Source organism: Lactuca virosa, chromosome 2 (genome assembly GCF_052849685.1).
Source record: "Lactuca virosa cultivar CGN04683 chromosome 2, Lactuca_virosa_CGN04683_v6, whole genome shotgun sequence".
NCBI lineage: Eukaryota > Viridiplantae > Streptophyta > Magnoliopsida > Asterales > Asteraceae > Lactuca > Lactuca virosa.
In genome coordinates this window covers 290,079,078-290,096,253 of record NC_136427.1, presented here as the reverse complement: position 1 = coordinate 290,096,253, position 17,176 = coordinate 290,079,078, and positions in this window count along the sequence as shown.

The following is a 17,176-nucleotide window of genomic DNA, read 5'->3' as shown; positions in this document are numbered from 1 at the left end:
TGCCTTAGCCTAGGAGTTTCTGCTGCTGTGAGTCGCTTTGAGTGCACTTAGGTAGCAGAGAGTAGCTTATGAGAAGTCTGCTAGAGAGTAGGCTGTGTTCAGAGTGGTATAGAGTACTTGCGAGTTGGGATCCTAGGAGGAGGATTTGGGGTGGATACGGATACAATGTGGAAGGTAGTATTGGGCCCGTACTACTAAAAGAATCGGATCGGTAAGCATTCCAAGTAAGAATCCTCAGGGTGCTAAGGAACAAGTAGGAACGGTTGATCGAGTGTGAGTAATCTCGGTCGAGTCTCTGATTATTTTATGTTGTGTTTCAGAGGCATCATGGTGGTTACGCGCCACACCGCAGGAGGCAGTGGTACCAGCGGTACCAGTGATGAGGAGATTCGTAGGTTGATTCATGAGGAGGTGGCCGCAGCCATTCGAGCTGAGATACCAGAGATGTTTGGGTCTATCAAGACCACGTTGATTGAGACATTTAACGAGCGATATGCTGCTCTTACCGAGGCTGTTGCTGCTGCAACCACTGCAACCGTCGTTGCTACCAGGCCATAAGGAGGTGACTCGTTGCTGTACCGGGAGTTCAGCAACACGAAGCCACCAGAGTTTGATGGGACTCAGGATCCGATTGCGGCGATGAGATGGATCTATGAAATTGAGGGGCGTTTCTACACTTGTTCCTGCCCAGAACATTTGAGGGTACGGTTCGCGCTGAACCAGCTTCGCTTGGGAGTGAAGGACTAGTGGAAGTTTGTGACAGCTGACTTTACTACTGCAGAGCTTACCGCGGTGACTTGGGAGAGGTTCATCGCTATGTTTCGAGACGAGTACGTTCCCCCGGTGGAGAGGGAATGGTTGGCCCATGAGTTCTTGTCCCTCAAGCAGGGGACTGAGTCTGTGACGATGATCACAAGGATGTTTCATGAGAGGGCGTTGTTTTGCCCTGAGCACGTGTATTCTGAGCAGGCACGTATGAGTCGTTATCTGAGCATACTGAGGAGAGACATTCGTGAGTTCGTGGCGAACTCGACATACCGGAGATTTTCTGAGCTCCAGGAAAATGCTCGGAAGAGGGAGATTGAGCTGGAGACTCAGGCCAGGGAGGAAGCGGAGCCTCAGAGGAGGGATAGGCGGCCGACACAGTCTCAGTCGGCAGCCAAGCGGGCAAAGCCCGCTGATTCGAGGTCTGGAGGCCAGAAGGGCCGCACTTGTGGGAAGTGCGGCAAGACTCATGATGGGACGAGCAGGGCAGGTGTGTGCTAAAAGTGTGGGAAGGAGGGGCATTTCACGAGGGATTGCCCCAAGGGATTTTCGGTTTGTTTCACTGCAACCAGACGGGCCATCGGAAGGCCGAGTGCCAACAGCTGCTTCAGAGATCCGCACAGGGATCTGCCCCTACCACAGCACGAGATACTGAGGGTCGGCCAGCAAAGGCCGAGGTACCGAGGGCTCGCCAGAGAGCCTTCCAGTTGACGGCGGAGGAGGTCCATGCAGCGCCTGATGTTGTGGCTGGTATGTACCCTTTTATTTTTTTGTTTATATGATGTATTATGCTTATTCTATGATATGCGTAGGTACTTTTCTTGTGAGTTCTGTACCTGCTTTGGTATTATTTGACTCGGGAGCGAATCGATCCTTTGTGTCGTTAGCGTTTAGCCGTCACATCAGCATTCGGCGAGAGGCGTTGAGTCGACCTCTGCGAGTTTCCATAGCCGACGAGCGCGCGGTTTTTGCTACTGATGTGATTCGGGGATGTATACTTGAGATTTTTGGTGTTGAGTTTTCGATAGATCTGGTACCAATTGCGATGGGAGATGTCTGTGGCATTGTGGGCATGGACTGGTTGAGTCGATTCGGAGCTGTTATAGACTGCGATCGTCAGTTGGTGACCATACGAGACCCTAGTGGGGGAGTGCTTACAATGTATGGCGAGGGTACCCGATCTGGATCGGTATTTTGCTCGGCTGCTAGAGCGGGACAGAGTTTACAGCAGGGTTGTAGGGGCTTTGTAGCATATGTGATGGATACTCGAGTCGCCGGCGGGGGATCGAGTTCTGTCGCTGATGTTCCGATAGTGAGTGAGTTCCCAGATGTTTTCCCCGAGGAGTTGTCGGGTGTGCCTCTTAAGAGGCAGGTGGAGTTCCGTATTGATTTGATTCCGGGGGAGGCGCCTATCGCCAAGGCACCCTACCGCCTTGCGTTGCCAGAGATGCAGGAGTTGTCCTCACAGCTCCAAGAGTTGTTGGGGAAGGGTTTTATCCGGCCGAGTAGTTCGCCGTGGGGACCATCGATCCTTTTTGTCAAGAAAAAGGATGGTTCACACCGGATGTGCATTGATTACCGGGAGTTGAACAAGTTGACGGTCAAAAACCGTTATCCACTACCGAGGATCGACGATTTGTTCGATCAGTTGCAGGGTGCGTCTTGGTTTTCCAAGATTGACTTGAGATCTGGGTATCATCAGATGAGGGTGCGTGACGAGGATATTCAGAAGACAACATTTAGGACTCTTTATGGGCATTCTGAGTTCGTGGTGATGCCTTTTGGGCTCACCAATGCACCAGCAGCGTTCATGGATCTCATGAACCGGGTGTGCAGGCCTATGTTGGATCGATCGGTGATCGTGTTTATTGACGATATCTTGGTGTATTCGAGATCCAGAGAGCAGCATGAGGAGCATTTAAGGGAGATTCTTGGAGTATTGAGATCAGAGAGACTTTATGCCAAATTCTCCAAGTGCGATTTTTGGTTACGGGAGGTCCAGTTCTTAGGGCACCTCGTTAATCAGAATGGGATTTTGGTTGATCCGGCCAAGATTGAGGCTGTTATGAGTTGGGAAGTGCCGAGATCCCCCACCGAGATCAGGAGCTTTCTGGGGATGGCTGGCTACTATCGGAGATTCATCAGAGATTTCTCCAAGATTGCAGTTCCACTCACCAGATTGACCCGGAAGTGCGTTACTTTTGCTTGGGGTCCCGAGTAGCAGACCTCGTTTGAGACTCTTCGCTAGAGATTGTGCGAAGCTCCGGTGTTAGCCCTTCCTGAGGGGATGGAGGACTTTGTAGTCTACTGCGATGCATCTATATCTGGGTTGGGTACAGTGCTCATGCAGAGGGGGCACGTGATAACATATGCTTCGAGGCAGCTGAAGCCTCATGAGACGAGGTATCCTACCCACGATTTGGAGCTGGGGGCGGCGGTGTTCGCCCTCAAGATCTGGCGCCACTATTTGTACGGGGTTCGGTGTACCATATACACGGACCACAAAAGCCTGAAGTATCTTATGGATCAGCCCAACCTAATATGTGTCAGAGGAGGTGGCTGGATGTAGTGAAAGACTATGATTGTGAGATCTTGTATCACCCGGGCAAGGCTAACGTGGTAGCCGATGCCCTGAGCCGCAGATCAGAGAGTGCCCCGATTCGGGATATATGCATGAGGATGACAGTGATGACTCCGATATTGGATATCATTCGAGAGGCCCATACGGAGGCCGTGAGACCGGAGAACCGCAAGAGGGAGCGGGTGATTGGACAGGTATCCGAGTTTGTGACGGATAGCCGAGGACTTATGACCTTCCGAGGGCGGATATGGGTTCCCTATACGGGCGGGGCTCAGCGTATGGAGGAGGCGCACAGATCGAGATTCTCGATCCATCCCGGGGCCACTAAAATGTATTTGGATCTGAAGAGAGATTACTGGTGGCCTTGTATGAAGAGGGATGTCGCGTGGATAGTTGAGAGGTGCTTGACTTGCTGCCGGGTCAAGGCAGAGTCCGCATGGTCCATTACAGCCCCTGGAGATTCCCCAGTGGAAGTGGGAAAAGATTTCGATGGAATTTATCACAAAATTACCGAGAACGGCACGTGGAGTTGACGCGATCTGGGTGATTGTGGATCGGTTGACGAAGAGTGCTCACTTCCTTGCTATTAGTGAGAGCTCTTCTGCTGAGAGGCTGGCAGAGATTTATGTGCGAGAGTTGGTAGCTCGACATGGAGTGCCGACGTCCATAGTGTCGGATCGGGATGTGCGTTTTACTTCCAGATTCTGGAAGAAGTTCCATGAGGAGTTGGGAACGCGATTGCATTTTAGTACCGCCTACCACCCACAGACAGACGGACAGAGCGAGCGAATGATTCAAACGCTCGAGGACATGCTTCGAGCATGTGTTATGGACTTCGGTGGGAGTTGGGACACATACCTACCCTTGGCTGAGTTTTCTTATAACAACAGCCATCACTCCAGCATTGGTATGCCTCCCTTTGAGCTCCTATATGGGAGAAGGTGTCGTACCCCCATCTGTTGGGGAGAGGTGGGGCAGAGAGTTATGGGCATCACTAAGATAGTACTGAAGACGACTGAGCAGATTCAGCAGGTTAGACAGAGGTTACTGACAGCCCATAGTCGTCAGAAGAGTTATGCGGATAGGCGACGATCCAAGCTCGAGTTCCAGGTCGGAGATTTTGTACTCCTGAAAGTTTCCCCATGGAAAGGGGTGATTCGGTTCAGCAAACGGGGAAAGCTGGGACCCCGATACATCGGTACTTTCAAAGTGACCGCCCGAGTGGGGAAGGTAGCTTACCGTTTGGAGCTGCCTGAAGAGTTGAGTCAGATTCATAACACCTTCCACGTATCCCAGTTGCGGAAGTGTGTGGCCGACGAGACGGCAGTGGTACCACTAGAGCACATTCAGGTGGATACGAGCCTGAATTACATCGAGAGGCCGATCGCGATCATAGATCGGAAGGTGAAGGTTTTGAGGAACAAGGAAGTGCCCCTGGTTCAGGTCCAATGGCAACATCGGAAGGGGTCCGATCTGACTTGGGAGTCGGAGTCAGAGATGCGAGAGCAGTATCCCGAGCTATTTGCGGAGCAAGACTTCAAGGGCGAAGTCTAATTCTAGTGGGGGAGAATTGTAACATCCGGTTTCCAGGTATATTAATTTATGCATTTATTTTAAGAATTTTGGGTGGACTCGACGAGTTGGTTCCTCAACTCGTCGAGTGGGATCGCGACTTGGTGACGTGTTTAATGAATGGACTCGACGAGTCGGGTATCTGACTCGCAGAGTCAGCGCTGCTGAGGAAAACCCTAATTGGTTGGGTTTGTGGCATATTTAAAGGCTCTTATGGCCTTCTTTTGCGGCCACACTTTCCCTTGAGAGACCCTAATCGATCCAGAGAGCTTAGAGAGAGAGAGGGAGCTAATTTCTTCCTTTTGGTGCATTCTTGCAAGGAAGAAGGAGAGGGTTCAAGCTTAGCTATCTAGAAGGGGATCAGATCTTTCACTATTTCATTCAAGGCTGCTGTTGAAGGTATGAGTTCATACCCATTTTCGTTTGATTAGTAGATCCCATGAATTTAGGGTTTCTTTACCCTCTTTTAAGTTGAGTTATGAAATATGTGAAGTCCCTTTGAGGCTTAGACATCAGATCTGGACCTTGAGAGGTCCAGAGAGTCCCAAGAACCCAGATTTATGCAGTCACATAAGAATATTGAGCTTAAGACACCATTATGAGGATTATTTTGTCAAATAGAGCTAGATGAGTGATGCATGGTCATAAAGGTCGAAAATTTACGTGATTAATGAGCCTTTTGTGGATCCTGGATTTGATTAATTTTTTTGAAAACTTGTTGATTGATTTTGAGAATTAATGATGAGACATATGTTTTATGAGTATTAAAAATGAAAATTTTGGTTTGAAATTTCTTGTCGTTACAACAACTATTTGGTACCCCACAGGGTCCACCTCCAAATTTAGAATTCAGAAGTTCACCCACCCTTCCTTCCAAAACGGAAAATGGAAATAATATAATCCTCTCCATAAAAATTGCCATCACAATCCATCGGCCGATCACTCAACTCATACTGCAATCCTCCACAACGCATCATCTCCACTTCCTTTTTGAGTCATGCGATTCCAACTGGCACCTCACCAGTCAAATCCCTCGAGACCTAAACTCAACTTACCATATCCACTCTTAGTCTGAAAAACACAGCCGGATAACCGGTAAAGATGGAAACACACTCTGCTACGAATGAGGGTACCCAAACCATGTTATCTCCCCTCAAACTGCTACTTAGAACCTCTGGAATTCTCCTCGTTTCGAGTATGGGTCCTCTTTTTTCAGTAGTACGGGCCCAATACTACCTTCCACATCTGCCCATACTTTCCTCAAGGATTGTCCTAACTTTCCTAAGTAGCTGCTAAACTTTCACTATCGACCAATCCTATTCCACATTCTTACTCCCGAGCGAATACTCACCGCTAAACAGCGTACTCATCACAATGAAATTACTCCCTAGGCTCTCCTAGGTTTCCACAATTCTCTGCCATCAGCTGCTGAAGAACTCCTCTGTCACACCCCCAAACCGAGACTGCGGAAACATTCGGGGGTGGAGGACGTCATGTATAGTATCACAACAATTGCATTATAGTAATCAAAGTAAACACAACCATCACATTGAGTACATAAGGTATTTACGTCTGTTTGATACATAGTTTGTATACAACAAAAGTATAAAAGACGCGACTCTATAAGCTCCATCTTCTCAAAAGCCTGCGGTGTACCTGTCTACTGTTTCCCTGAGAATACAAGCGATTTTGAAAGCGTATCAACATTTAAGTTGGTGAGTTCATAATTATGTTTTAGTGCTGGAAAACTTGTCTTTGTACTTTGAAAATACCTAGTGTGTTTCTCAAGAAAATCCAATATTATCTATAGTGATAGCAATGTAGTCATGTAAGTTTCTTGTATTTGTATACTGTATTAGTGTACTGTATTAGTGTACTCTATGTTAGAAAAACGGTGTATTGTATCTTTATTTGTATGAAAAACTCTTGTATGTATTCTTGGATACCACCAGTCGTAGTGAAAGTAGTGTACTGTAACAGTGTCTGTATAAAACCTTAGTATGAAAACCTGGTATTTACCAATTGTAGAGTAAAGTGATGAACCATAGTGATGTTTGTATGAAAACCTTGTATGCATGCCTGGTTAATTACTACCAGCTGTAGAGTAAATAGTGTATGGTAGTCTTATTTATTAAAATAAAACCATTGAAGTAGAGTTAATCCCGTAAACATACTTGTTAGTTACACTGTTGTGAGTTTCATATAACCATGCTAATATGACCTAGTGGCCTCTACAACGTTCTTCAGGTGGCGGTATTATGACATTTGTCACCCTCAGGCATGTTTGCCTAACTGTAGCTAGCAGTTTGGGTGTGGGATTGTCAGTCCCGTATATATCTATACACAAACCTCACACTCTCCATCCGGGAGACTCTGGTTATAATTTATAGGACTTGAACCTGTACCCCGGTGGGTACCTGAAGTAGTGCCTCAAAACCCTGTATCAACTAGTTTACGTGTAGTGTAGTAGTGTTCTCTTGTACTTGAAACTGTATGTATACTTGTAGAGTAAAAATAATTATACTTAAATAATTATTTAGTATTGTACTTTTGTGTTCAGGAAATATTATTGTATGCCATAAACTAAATCTATCATAGTTTATATGTTTGTTAATGTATAAGCTCTGGAATTGATAAAACCGTGTGTTGAATCCCAAACTATACCTATTATAGTTTGCATGTATTTATATATTAGGTTCACGTATTGTACTGAAAACTTTGCAATTATGGTTGTATGTTGAAAACTTCCCTTATGCTCAGCATGTTACAAAAGGGATAAAATATCTAAATATTTTAATAAAATGTAGTGATTTCTTGAATATATCAATTTCATAAGCTTTAATTGTTGTTGAAATCGTTTATGTAAGAACATAAAATTTCTTTGTGTTTTGCTTATATTCCCCTTGAAAACGTTAAAAACAGTAAAAGTGTAGGGGTATGAACTCATAGTTGATTATGTGCACGTGCTCGACAGCAAAACCGGAAAGATGACCCTCGAGTTGGAGTACGCGGGATTAATGGTATCCTAATGATGATTAAACACATAATTGTATTTAAATTAGCAAAACCATTAATTAAAGTGTTAGAAAACACTTGTTTTTGTGTTAGGAATGTTACCGAGACTTGTTTGAAGTGGAAAAAGAGGGTTTGCGGTCAAGGTTCACGGATCTAGGCTGTTCGCGGTTGGAATCCGGGTTTGCGGCCGTGAACTAGGTTTACGGCTGCGAACTGGGTTTGCAGCCGTGAATGGGGTTTGCGGCTGTGAACTGGGTTTACATCCGTGATTAGGTTTACGACTGTAAACTGGTTTGCAGTTGCTTGAAGATTTGAAGATGTTCTTGGTGAAAATATGAAGATTTGAAGGTTTGATCTTGATGATTTGAATGTTCTTGGGAGGTTCTTAGGAGTACTTTGAGAGGATTTTCGGGTGAAAAAGATGAGAAATGAAGAATCTCTCCAGGAAAAACCTTTATACCGGTTGGGTTTACGGTCGGAAATGGGTTTACGGCCGTAAACGAGTTTGCGGCCCAAGTGTTTACACTTGACTGGACGAGTTTTGCTGAATTTTTCGAAGGAAACTTGATTTTTCGAGTGTTTTTGGTTCCGAAAATTTATATAACCTCAAATTATATATTTTAGATTATTTTCTAACCCACAAGAATTTAACGGAAGAAATAAAATTCGAAATTTTATGTAACGGAAATTGACTTTTGTTGACTAGAAAGTATCGGGTTGTCACATCCTCACAATGTCAATTAGCTAGTTCATGAATACAGTCACATGCAACAAAGCTCAGATAATCCTTCGAGTAACAGACTCATCCCTACAACGGTTGGACTCAACGAGAGCTATGCAGCAGGGTCAAATACGTCACTTTGAGATTATCCAAGCTTTTTCACATGTGACTTGACATATTCACTTAATAGCTAACTCGCATCACTCATGAGTTCCAAAAAGCACAAAGCAAGAAACATTCGGGCATCGTGCAACCTCTACCAGCACATAAAACCACTCTAGAATACAACTCTAATTGCTCTATCCACAACACAAAAGGCATCACCGAACTCAGACAATCCTACCTCTCAACTCCCTGGAGATCTCTAATCATACATATGCAACACTACCAGCTCACATAACAGGCATAAAGGCATCTATCCTAAGCAGACACACTAGCATGCAATTCTGAGCAGATTCCTAGCCCTAAACTAGCATGCAGTTCTATCAATTTAGAATAACAACACATAATCAAGTAAGGGTATTTTGGGAAATCACCGCTCGGGCTCTGGCTGATTGTACACACCAATTCAGATCTGCTTTCAAAACTCTTTAATCTCCTTGGAAAATTGTGTGATGAAAGATCATTCCATTTTAAAAAGTAATCAACTCCTCAGTTTAAGTCCAGACATACCTGAGGGTGTCCCCGAATCCCTCAAACCAAGGCTCTGATACCAAATTGTAACACCTCAAATTTCAAGACAAATTTTTCATTTTTAATTCTCAAAATATTACTCATAAATTCAAGTCATCACATAAATTGTAAGTTATTATCAAAACAATATCAAAGTATCCCAAAATCCTTAAATCTTTATAAGTCGACAGATGTGTATAATCATGCCTCCGCCTTCCCGGAATCCACAGAAGTACCTGAAACACATTTAAATCGACACGATAAGCACGCAACTTAGTGAGTTCCCCAAAATACCACATACACAAATAATAATACTCTCATGGCTATATCTCGATAAGGACCCTCTGGTCATGTGTCTCAGTGAAGACACTCCGGCCCCACGTCTCAATATAGACCCTCTAGTCATAGCTAAACACATATACAAAATAATATAACAACATAAGTCACAAAGACAGAATGCATAATAACACATAAAGCAGATAAAACCCTCCGGTCAGTAATACAAATAAGACCCTCCGGTCAATAATATAAATAAGACACTCCGGTCAACAACATACATAAGACCGTCCGGTCAATAACACAAATAAGACCCTCCGGTCAAGCAAGCATTACCACACATGTGAGTATAGTGAAAAGACTCACCTCAACCGCTACGCGAGTAATCCTACACTGCCGCTGTTGCCGGGAACTGGTTCCCGAACTGAGCCAAACAACCCAACACCATAATCAATAACTAATCAAGGCTAAATCCCAACACTAAGCCTAAAGATGGCCCAACTAAACAGCCCCACCCCTGACCCAACTCATTAGGCCCACCAAGGCCCACGACCAAAAAGGTCCACTAATGGCCCAATTTTCCAAATTGGGCCCAAACTCTTACTTGGGCCTTACCCTAAAGCCCACGACTTAGCCCTAATCCAAAACACATTTTCTCAGACCGAAGCCCAATTACGCAAATCCACTCAGACATAGTACGCAGGGCATACAAGCATGTACGCACAACGTACTCGCTTGGAGGCTTGTATGATGCACATACCTTCTTGTACGCCCAACGTACTCACCTAGGCCCAAGAAGATAGCCCAAACCGAAGCCCAATTACGCAAACCCACTCAGACATAGTACGCAGGGCATACAAGCATGTACGCACGACGTACTCGCTTGGAGGCTTGTATGATGCACATACCTTCTTGTACGCCCAACGTACTCACCTTATCCAGCCCAAACCTCATTACCACTTAATCCATTAAGACAAAACTTCCCAAACCACATATCTCACCTCCTTGAGCTGGAATACCACGTAAAGTTGCTAACTTTACGTCCACAAATGGCTAAATGAAACTCTTATGCTAGAAAGGGACTTAATGAGTGACTTAATACATTCATGACCTCACAATACACATAAAGCTTGCACCTTTATGCTCAAAGGTACTAAGACAACCTCATATCTGAAAGGATGAACCTTTAAACAACTTAACTTATCTCTTATCTCAAAGAGAAGGCCAAAATCACAATAATCTAGCCATAAGGAGATCTAATCATATACAAGACAAGATTGAAACTTGATACCTCAAATGGATTCTCCACAAGATGATGTATCTGGATCTAAGGTCACTCCACCAAGCCAAGCAACTTCAAACTCCTCTTATTTCCTTCCCAAAATCATAAAAGAGCACTAATTCCTTCCAAGAGCTCAAGAGCACCCTCAAGAGCCAACAAGGTTGATTTAGTGTTTCTAAGGCATGGAGGCTCGATTGGAAATGAAGAAAAAGGACCAAAATTATGCTTATATAGGGTACAACCCTCAAAAATTAGGGTTTTCAACATGTCCCTCGTACGCCCAACATACCTTCTCGTACTCCACGCCTACGAGGTCTCGAACCCCTACTCATCATTAACACTATGCTACGCATTCTCTTTGCTTCACCTCGCGTAACCGGCTTCACATCAGTACGCCCCACGTACCTCCCTAGTACGCCCCACATACTAGGGTTTTCTCCCAAACCCTAAATCTTCCGAATGCCATAACTCACTCGATACAACTCCGATTTCGACCATCCATATATCCATAGAAAGGCATCGAGACGCTCAACACTATCATCAATTCATACTCTCCATAAGAGCCCATACTGATAAATTACCGAAATACCCCTTTTTGCTCCAAATCACAACCGAATACCCGAATCATCCAATATAGCACCCACCTCAGAATGAGCCCAAGACTACCTTCTTCAAGGATTCTAACCCTGTTGATACCCAATCCTTGATCACCATTCCGAAATGAAAACGACTAGAAAATAGGATGTCACACGACGTGAGATTGGCATGATGACCAAACTCTAATATTTTGGGTATTTAATGGAAAGAGATGGATAGGGTTGCCCATCCTTAGCTCCTGCACTCTTTTTGCCTCATGAAAATCCTAATATCGACCCTCTTGAAGTCCTTAGACATTTTTGAGATCTTTAATGCATTCTTTGGTGGTTTTTGACTCTTTGAATTGGAAGAAGACCTTGGTTAAGCAACCTCTTGGCATTTTGGCTCCTACTTTACAATCTCTTAGAGCTTTAGGACCATTGTAAGTCTTAAAGCGTGGACCTCTCTACCTCTTGCATGCTAGATCTAAGTTCTATGCTCCTTTTTGCATGTTTGTGTTGGATTGCATCCTTGGGATCCATAAAGTTGGCAACTTTATGGATCATTGAGTTATTCTATATGATATAGTCTTTAGATCTGAGTTTTGGTATAGTTTGAGACTCCAAGCATGAGTCTAGATCGCATTTTACCACTCTTGGCCTAGTAAGAGTTTGATTCATGCATTGGACATGCATGACTGAAAAGCTACGATTTTTATCATCCTTTGGGAAAGGGAAGACCCTATGGAAAGTCCCAGGTTATGGCTATAAGGAATAAGAGCTTAATGCTCAAAGCTGGTAAGTGCAGATCTCACAACGTGAGGATTAAGCCTGTCGCGTGGTGAGAATACTAGCTATCCTGACTATTTTGTCCGGATTAGGTCACGACGTGACTTAGGTTGAGGTCGCTACATGACAAGTATTGGAATCGTCTTGATGGGCTGATTTGACCCACTAAGTCGGGACTGGGTCGAGTTAGTGCTCACGACGTGAGCATGAGTTGGTCACGACGTAAGGACCAACTGTTGGAGTTTGGACCATTGACTTTGGGCCTTGTTGGGCCATTAGACTTCTATTTTTGGGCTTTTGTTACTATATTGGGCTCTCATCGATTTAGTCCCATGATGGGTTTTGGGTCCAATTTGGAAGATTGGGCCATATTGGGCTTTGGTTTGCCACTTAGGATTTGGGCCTTTTTGAATAGATGGGTTGGGCCTTGGTTTTGGGCCAAGTAAGAAAAAAAAGGGTGAAATAGTCTTTTACCCTGGATATTGGACAAGTAGTTTAGATTCTTGATTACGGGTCAAGATCCAACTATTAATTGGATATTGTTTTGTGATGATAGCGCGGGGATTTTCCGGACCAACAGACAGAGATTCATTTGAGTGTTTCAGCAGCTAGATGTCAGTTTCCTCACTGTGTTAGCGGGTCGAAGGCACTAATGTCGGCCCATGGTTTTTTATGTTTAGGATGCTAGATGTCTGCGTGACTCTTGCATATGTTATGTGTTTGCCTGTTTACCGGTCAGAGCCCGATGTCGGGTGGGGCCCGATAACCATCATGTATGCTATTTATCTTTATGATTATTGCATGTTATGTGTTTATATGCTTATATGTTTATATGTATACCTGGCGGGGCCCGATGATTGACATATATGTATACCGAGCGGGGCTCAATGCCGGCTAGGGCGAGATAACTGAGGCCCAATGGCTGATAGATCTATATACCGAGCGGGGCCCGATGACGAGCGGGGCCATTTATATGTTTGATATGTATGGTATGTGGTATTCTGGGGAACTCACTAAGCATTGTGCTTACGATTTTCAGCTTTGTTTTCAGTTATTTCTGGTTCGACGGGGAGGAGCTCGGGATGATTGAAGTGCACACACCACCTCGTTCCGCATTTTATGTTACTCTAATGTTTTGTGATGTTGTTGATACACTTGTTCCACAATGATTTCTTAATGATGATGTTTTGGATAATATTTTATTAATTTAAAAACGAATTTTAGTCTTAATTTTTGGGACGTTTCAAGTTCGTATCAGAGCCTTGGTTTGACGGGTTCGGATATACTCTCGAGTGTGTCTAAACTCAAATTGAGGGTTTGGTAGAATTTTTCAAAAAGAAATGTTTTATAAAAATGGTTTCTAATAAAAGACAAAGGTGTGGTGCATGCAATCGACCGAGCTCAAGTAAGTTTTCCCAAAATACACATACATGTTATATGATAGCGCAAGGATTTTCCAGACTAGCAGACATAGATTTATTTGAGTGTTTCAGCAGCTGGAGGTGAGTTTCCTCACTATGTTAGCCAGTCGAAGGCACCAATTTCGGCCTATGGTTTGTTATGTTTAGGATGCTAGATGTCTGTGTGACTCTTGCATATGTTATGTGTTTGCATGTTTACTGGGCGTTGCCCGATGCTGGGCGGGGCCCAATGACCATTTTGTATGCTATTTAACTTTTTGATTATTGCATGTGTTATGTGCTTATATACTTATATTTTATATGTGTACCGGGCAGGGCCCGATGACTGATAGATCTATATACCGAGCAGGCCCCACTGATTGAAATATATGTATACCGAGTAGGGGTCGATGTCGGGCAGGGCCCAATGACGGGCGGGGCCCATTATATGTTTGATATGTATGGTATGTGATATTCTGGGGAACTCACTAAGCTTTGTTCTTACGATATTTATTTTTGTTTTCAGGTACTTCTGGTTCGAAGGGGAAGAGCCCGGGATGATTGCACTACACACACCACCTCGTTCCACATTTTGTGTTACTTTGATGTTTTTGATACACTTGTTCCACCATGATTTCTTTATGATGAAGTTTTGGATAATAGTTTCATTAATTTAAAAACGAATATTTTAGTCTTAATTTTTTGGACGTTTCAACATCTCTTAGGGCGGGGCCCGATGACTGACATATCTTTATACCGAGCAGGGCTCGATGTCAGGCAGAGCGAGATGCTTGGGGCCTGATGGCTGATAGATCTGTATACCGAGCAGGGCCCGATGATGACCGGGCCATTTATGTGTTTGATATGTATGGTATGTGGTATTCTGGAGAACTTACTAAGCTTTGTGCTTACGATTTTCAATTTTGTTTTCAGGTACTTCTGGTTCGAAGGGGAAGAGCCCGAGATGATTGAAGTGCACACACCACCTCGTTCCACATTTTATGTTACTCTAATGTTTTGTGATGTTTTTGATACACTTGTTCCATAATGATTTCTTTATGATGATGTTTTGGATAATATTTTATTAATTTAAAAACGAAACTTTTAGTCTTAATTTTTGGGACTTTTCAAGTTTGTATCAGAGCCTTGGTTTGAGGGATTCGGACATACTCTCGAGTGTGTCTGAACTCAAACCGAGGGTTTGGTAGAATTTTTAAAAAAGAAATGTTTTATAAAAATGGTTTCTAATAAAAGACAAAGGTGTGGTGCATGCAATCGACCGAGCTCAAGTAAGTTTTCCCAAAATACACATACATGTTATATGATAGCGCGAGAATTTTCCGGACCAACAAATAGAGATTCATTTGAGTGTTTCAGCAGCTAGAGGTGAGTTTCCTCACTGTGTTAGCGGGTTGAAGGCACCAATTCCGGCCCATGGTTTGTTATGTTTAGGATGCTAAATGTATGCGTGACTCTTGCATATGTTATGTGTTTGCATGTTTACTGGGCGGAGCCCGATGCTGGGCGGTGCCCGATGACTATTTTGTATGCTATTTATCTTTGTTATTATTGCATGTGTGATGTGTTTATATGCTTATATGTTTATATGTGTACCGGACGGGGCCCGATGACTGACAGGTCTGTATACCGAGCAGCCCCAATGATTGACAGATCTGTATACGAAGTGGGGGTCGATGCCGGGCAGGGACCGATGACAGGCGGGGTCCATTATATGTTTCATATGTATGGTATGTGGTATTTTGGGGAACACACTAAACTTTGTGCTTACGGTATTCATTTTTGTTTTCAGGTACTTCTGGTTCGAAAGGGAAGAGCCCGGGATGATTGCAGACACACACCACCTCGTTCCTCATTTTGTGCTTACGGTATTAATTTTTGTTTTCACGCATACACCACCTCGTTCCGCATTTTATGTTATTTTGATGTTTTGTGATGTTTTTGATACACTTGTTCCACCATGATTTCTTTATGATGAAGTTTTGTATAATAGTTTCATAAATTTAAAAACGAAAATTTTATTCTTAATTTTTGGGATGTTTCAACATCTCTACGGGGCTAGGCCCTCAATGAAATATTTTGGATCAAATTTTCTCTATAAGGAAATTAGCACAATGTGATAATTATATATCAAACCATCGGTGATTATATGTTGATTAAATACATCACATGCGGTCAATAAGATAATGATAAAACCAAAAAAAAATACTCGATATCTTTGTAAATAAAAACACAAATGCGCTGGACTCCATACCTTCTCACACTCTCCATTTTTTATGTGTGTATTGTATAATAATAATGTTAAATGTGACCGTGAAACTGTATTATCAAAGTATATTTTGAATATATAATTTAGCAAATTGTTGTTTTAATTAATGGTTTTTATTTATACTTTTTTACTTAGTAATTTTTATGATTGTTTGTACTTTGAACTTAAGTATATATGTAATTTTATTGAGATGACGAAGTTTTGATTTTTAAAGTTTGAAGGATTAAATATGATTTGTTTAAATAGGAGTAAAAATAGACATTTTGGTCCGACCATGTCATTTCGGCAGAAGATCATATACCTAACACTAGTACCTAATACCCACAACCAAGGGAAATTCTAAATCTTGCAATGCATCAACCGGTCCAACATGAAAGTATTTTTATTGTGTGATGTTAAAGCCAAGAATCTTTCGACACTTTATGTTTTTGCTCTTGGGTAAGATTTTCAATGTGGGATACGGAGATCTTGATCATTTACGCATGATATCATTAATATGAGTAATATTTTTTAGTGTGGTTTTACTTTGAGCAAAACAAGGCTAGGTACAAAAATTAGGATGAAAAATAATCAACTAAATGCCTATATATCTTGAGGTTTGTGTAGGTTAACTTTCTATATTTATATTTTAACACTATACCTAACAATCACCAAATCCCATACGGGATAATACTCGAGGACACTAAGAGATATATGCACAAAAACGAAAGTTATGTAACAAATTTTGAAGATCCTACGAAAGTTCCAAAAGCGATGTATTATGATTATACATATACATATGCTATATGAAAATGAATAAGACCGATGAAAATAACATTTTTTTTACGCAGAAAAACTATAACCGGAAATAACCGCATGATAACCGAAAAAACTAATCATACAAATTTTTCTAGGTAGCATAAGTTTACTACCCCGTCTAGCAACTTGAGTTGTTACAATCCAAACGTATTCTTCATGTGGAACAGCTAGAAATGTCAGGTATTTTAGTCCGCAACTCGAAATTATCTTTTTGTGTTCCAAACAGTTGTTGTGAACTCTTTCCCTTGGATCTGTAAGAAGTGATTCCCCATTTGTACACACACATCTTCAATCGACAATAGATACACATCTTCTCCCCATAGTAAAGACACAACCAACAACAAATTGTTTGGAGGAGAAAAGGGAACGCACAAAATAACAAGATCTCTCACCTCAAGTCCTCGATTGCAAAACTTTCGATGGTAATAGGTGAAAAAAAGGAG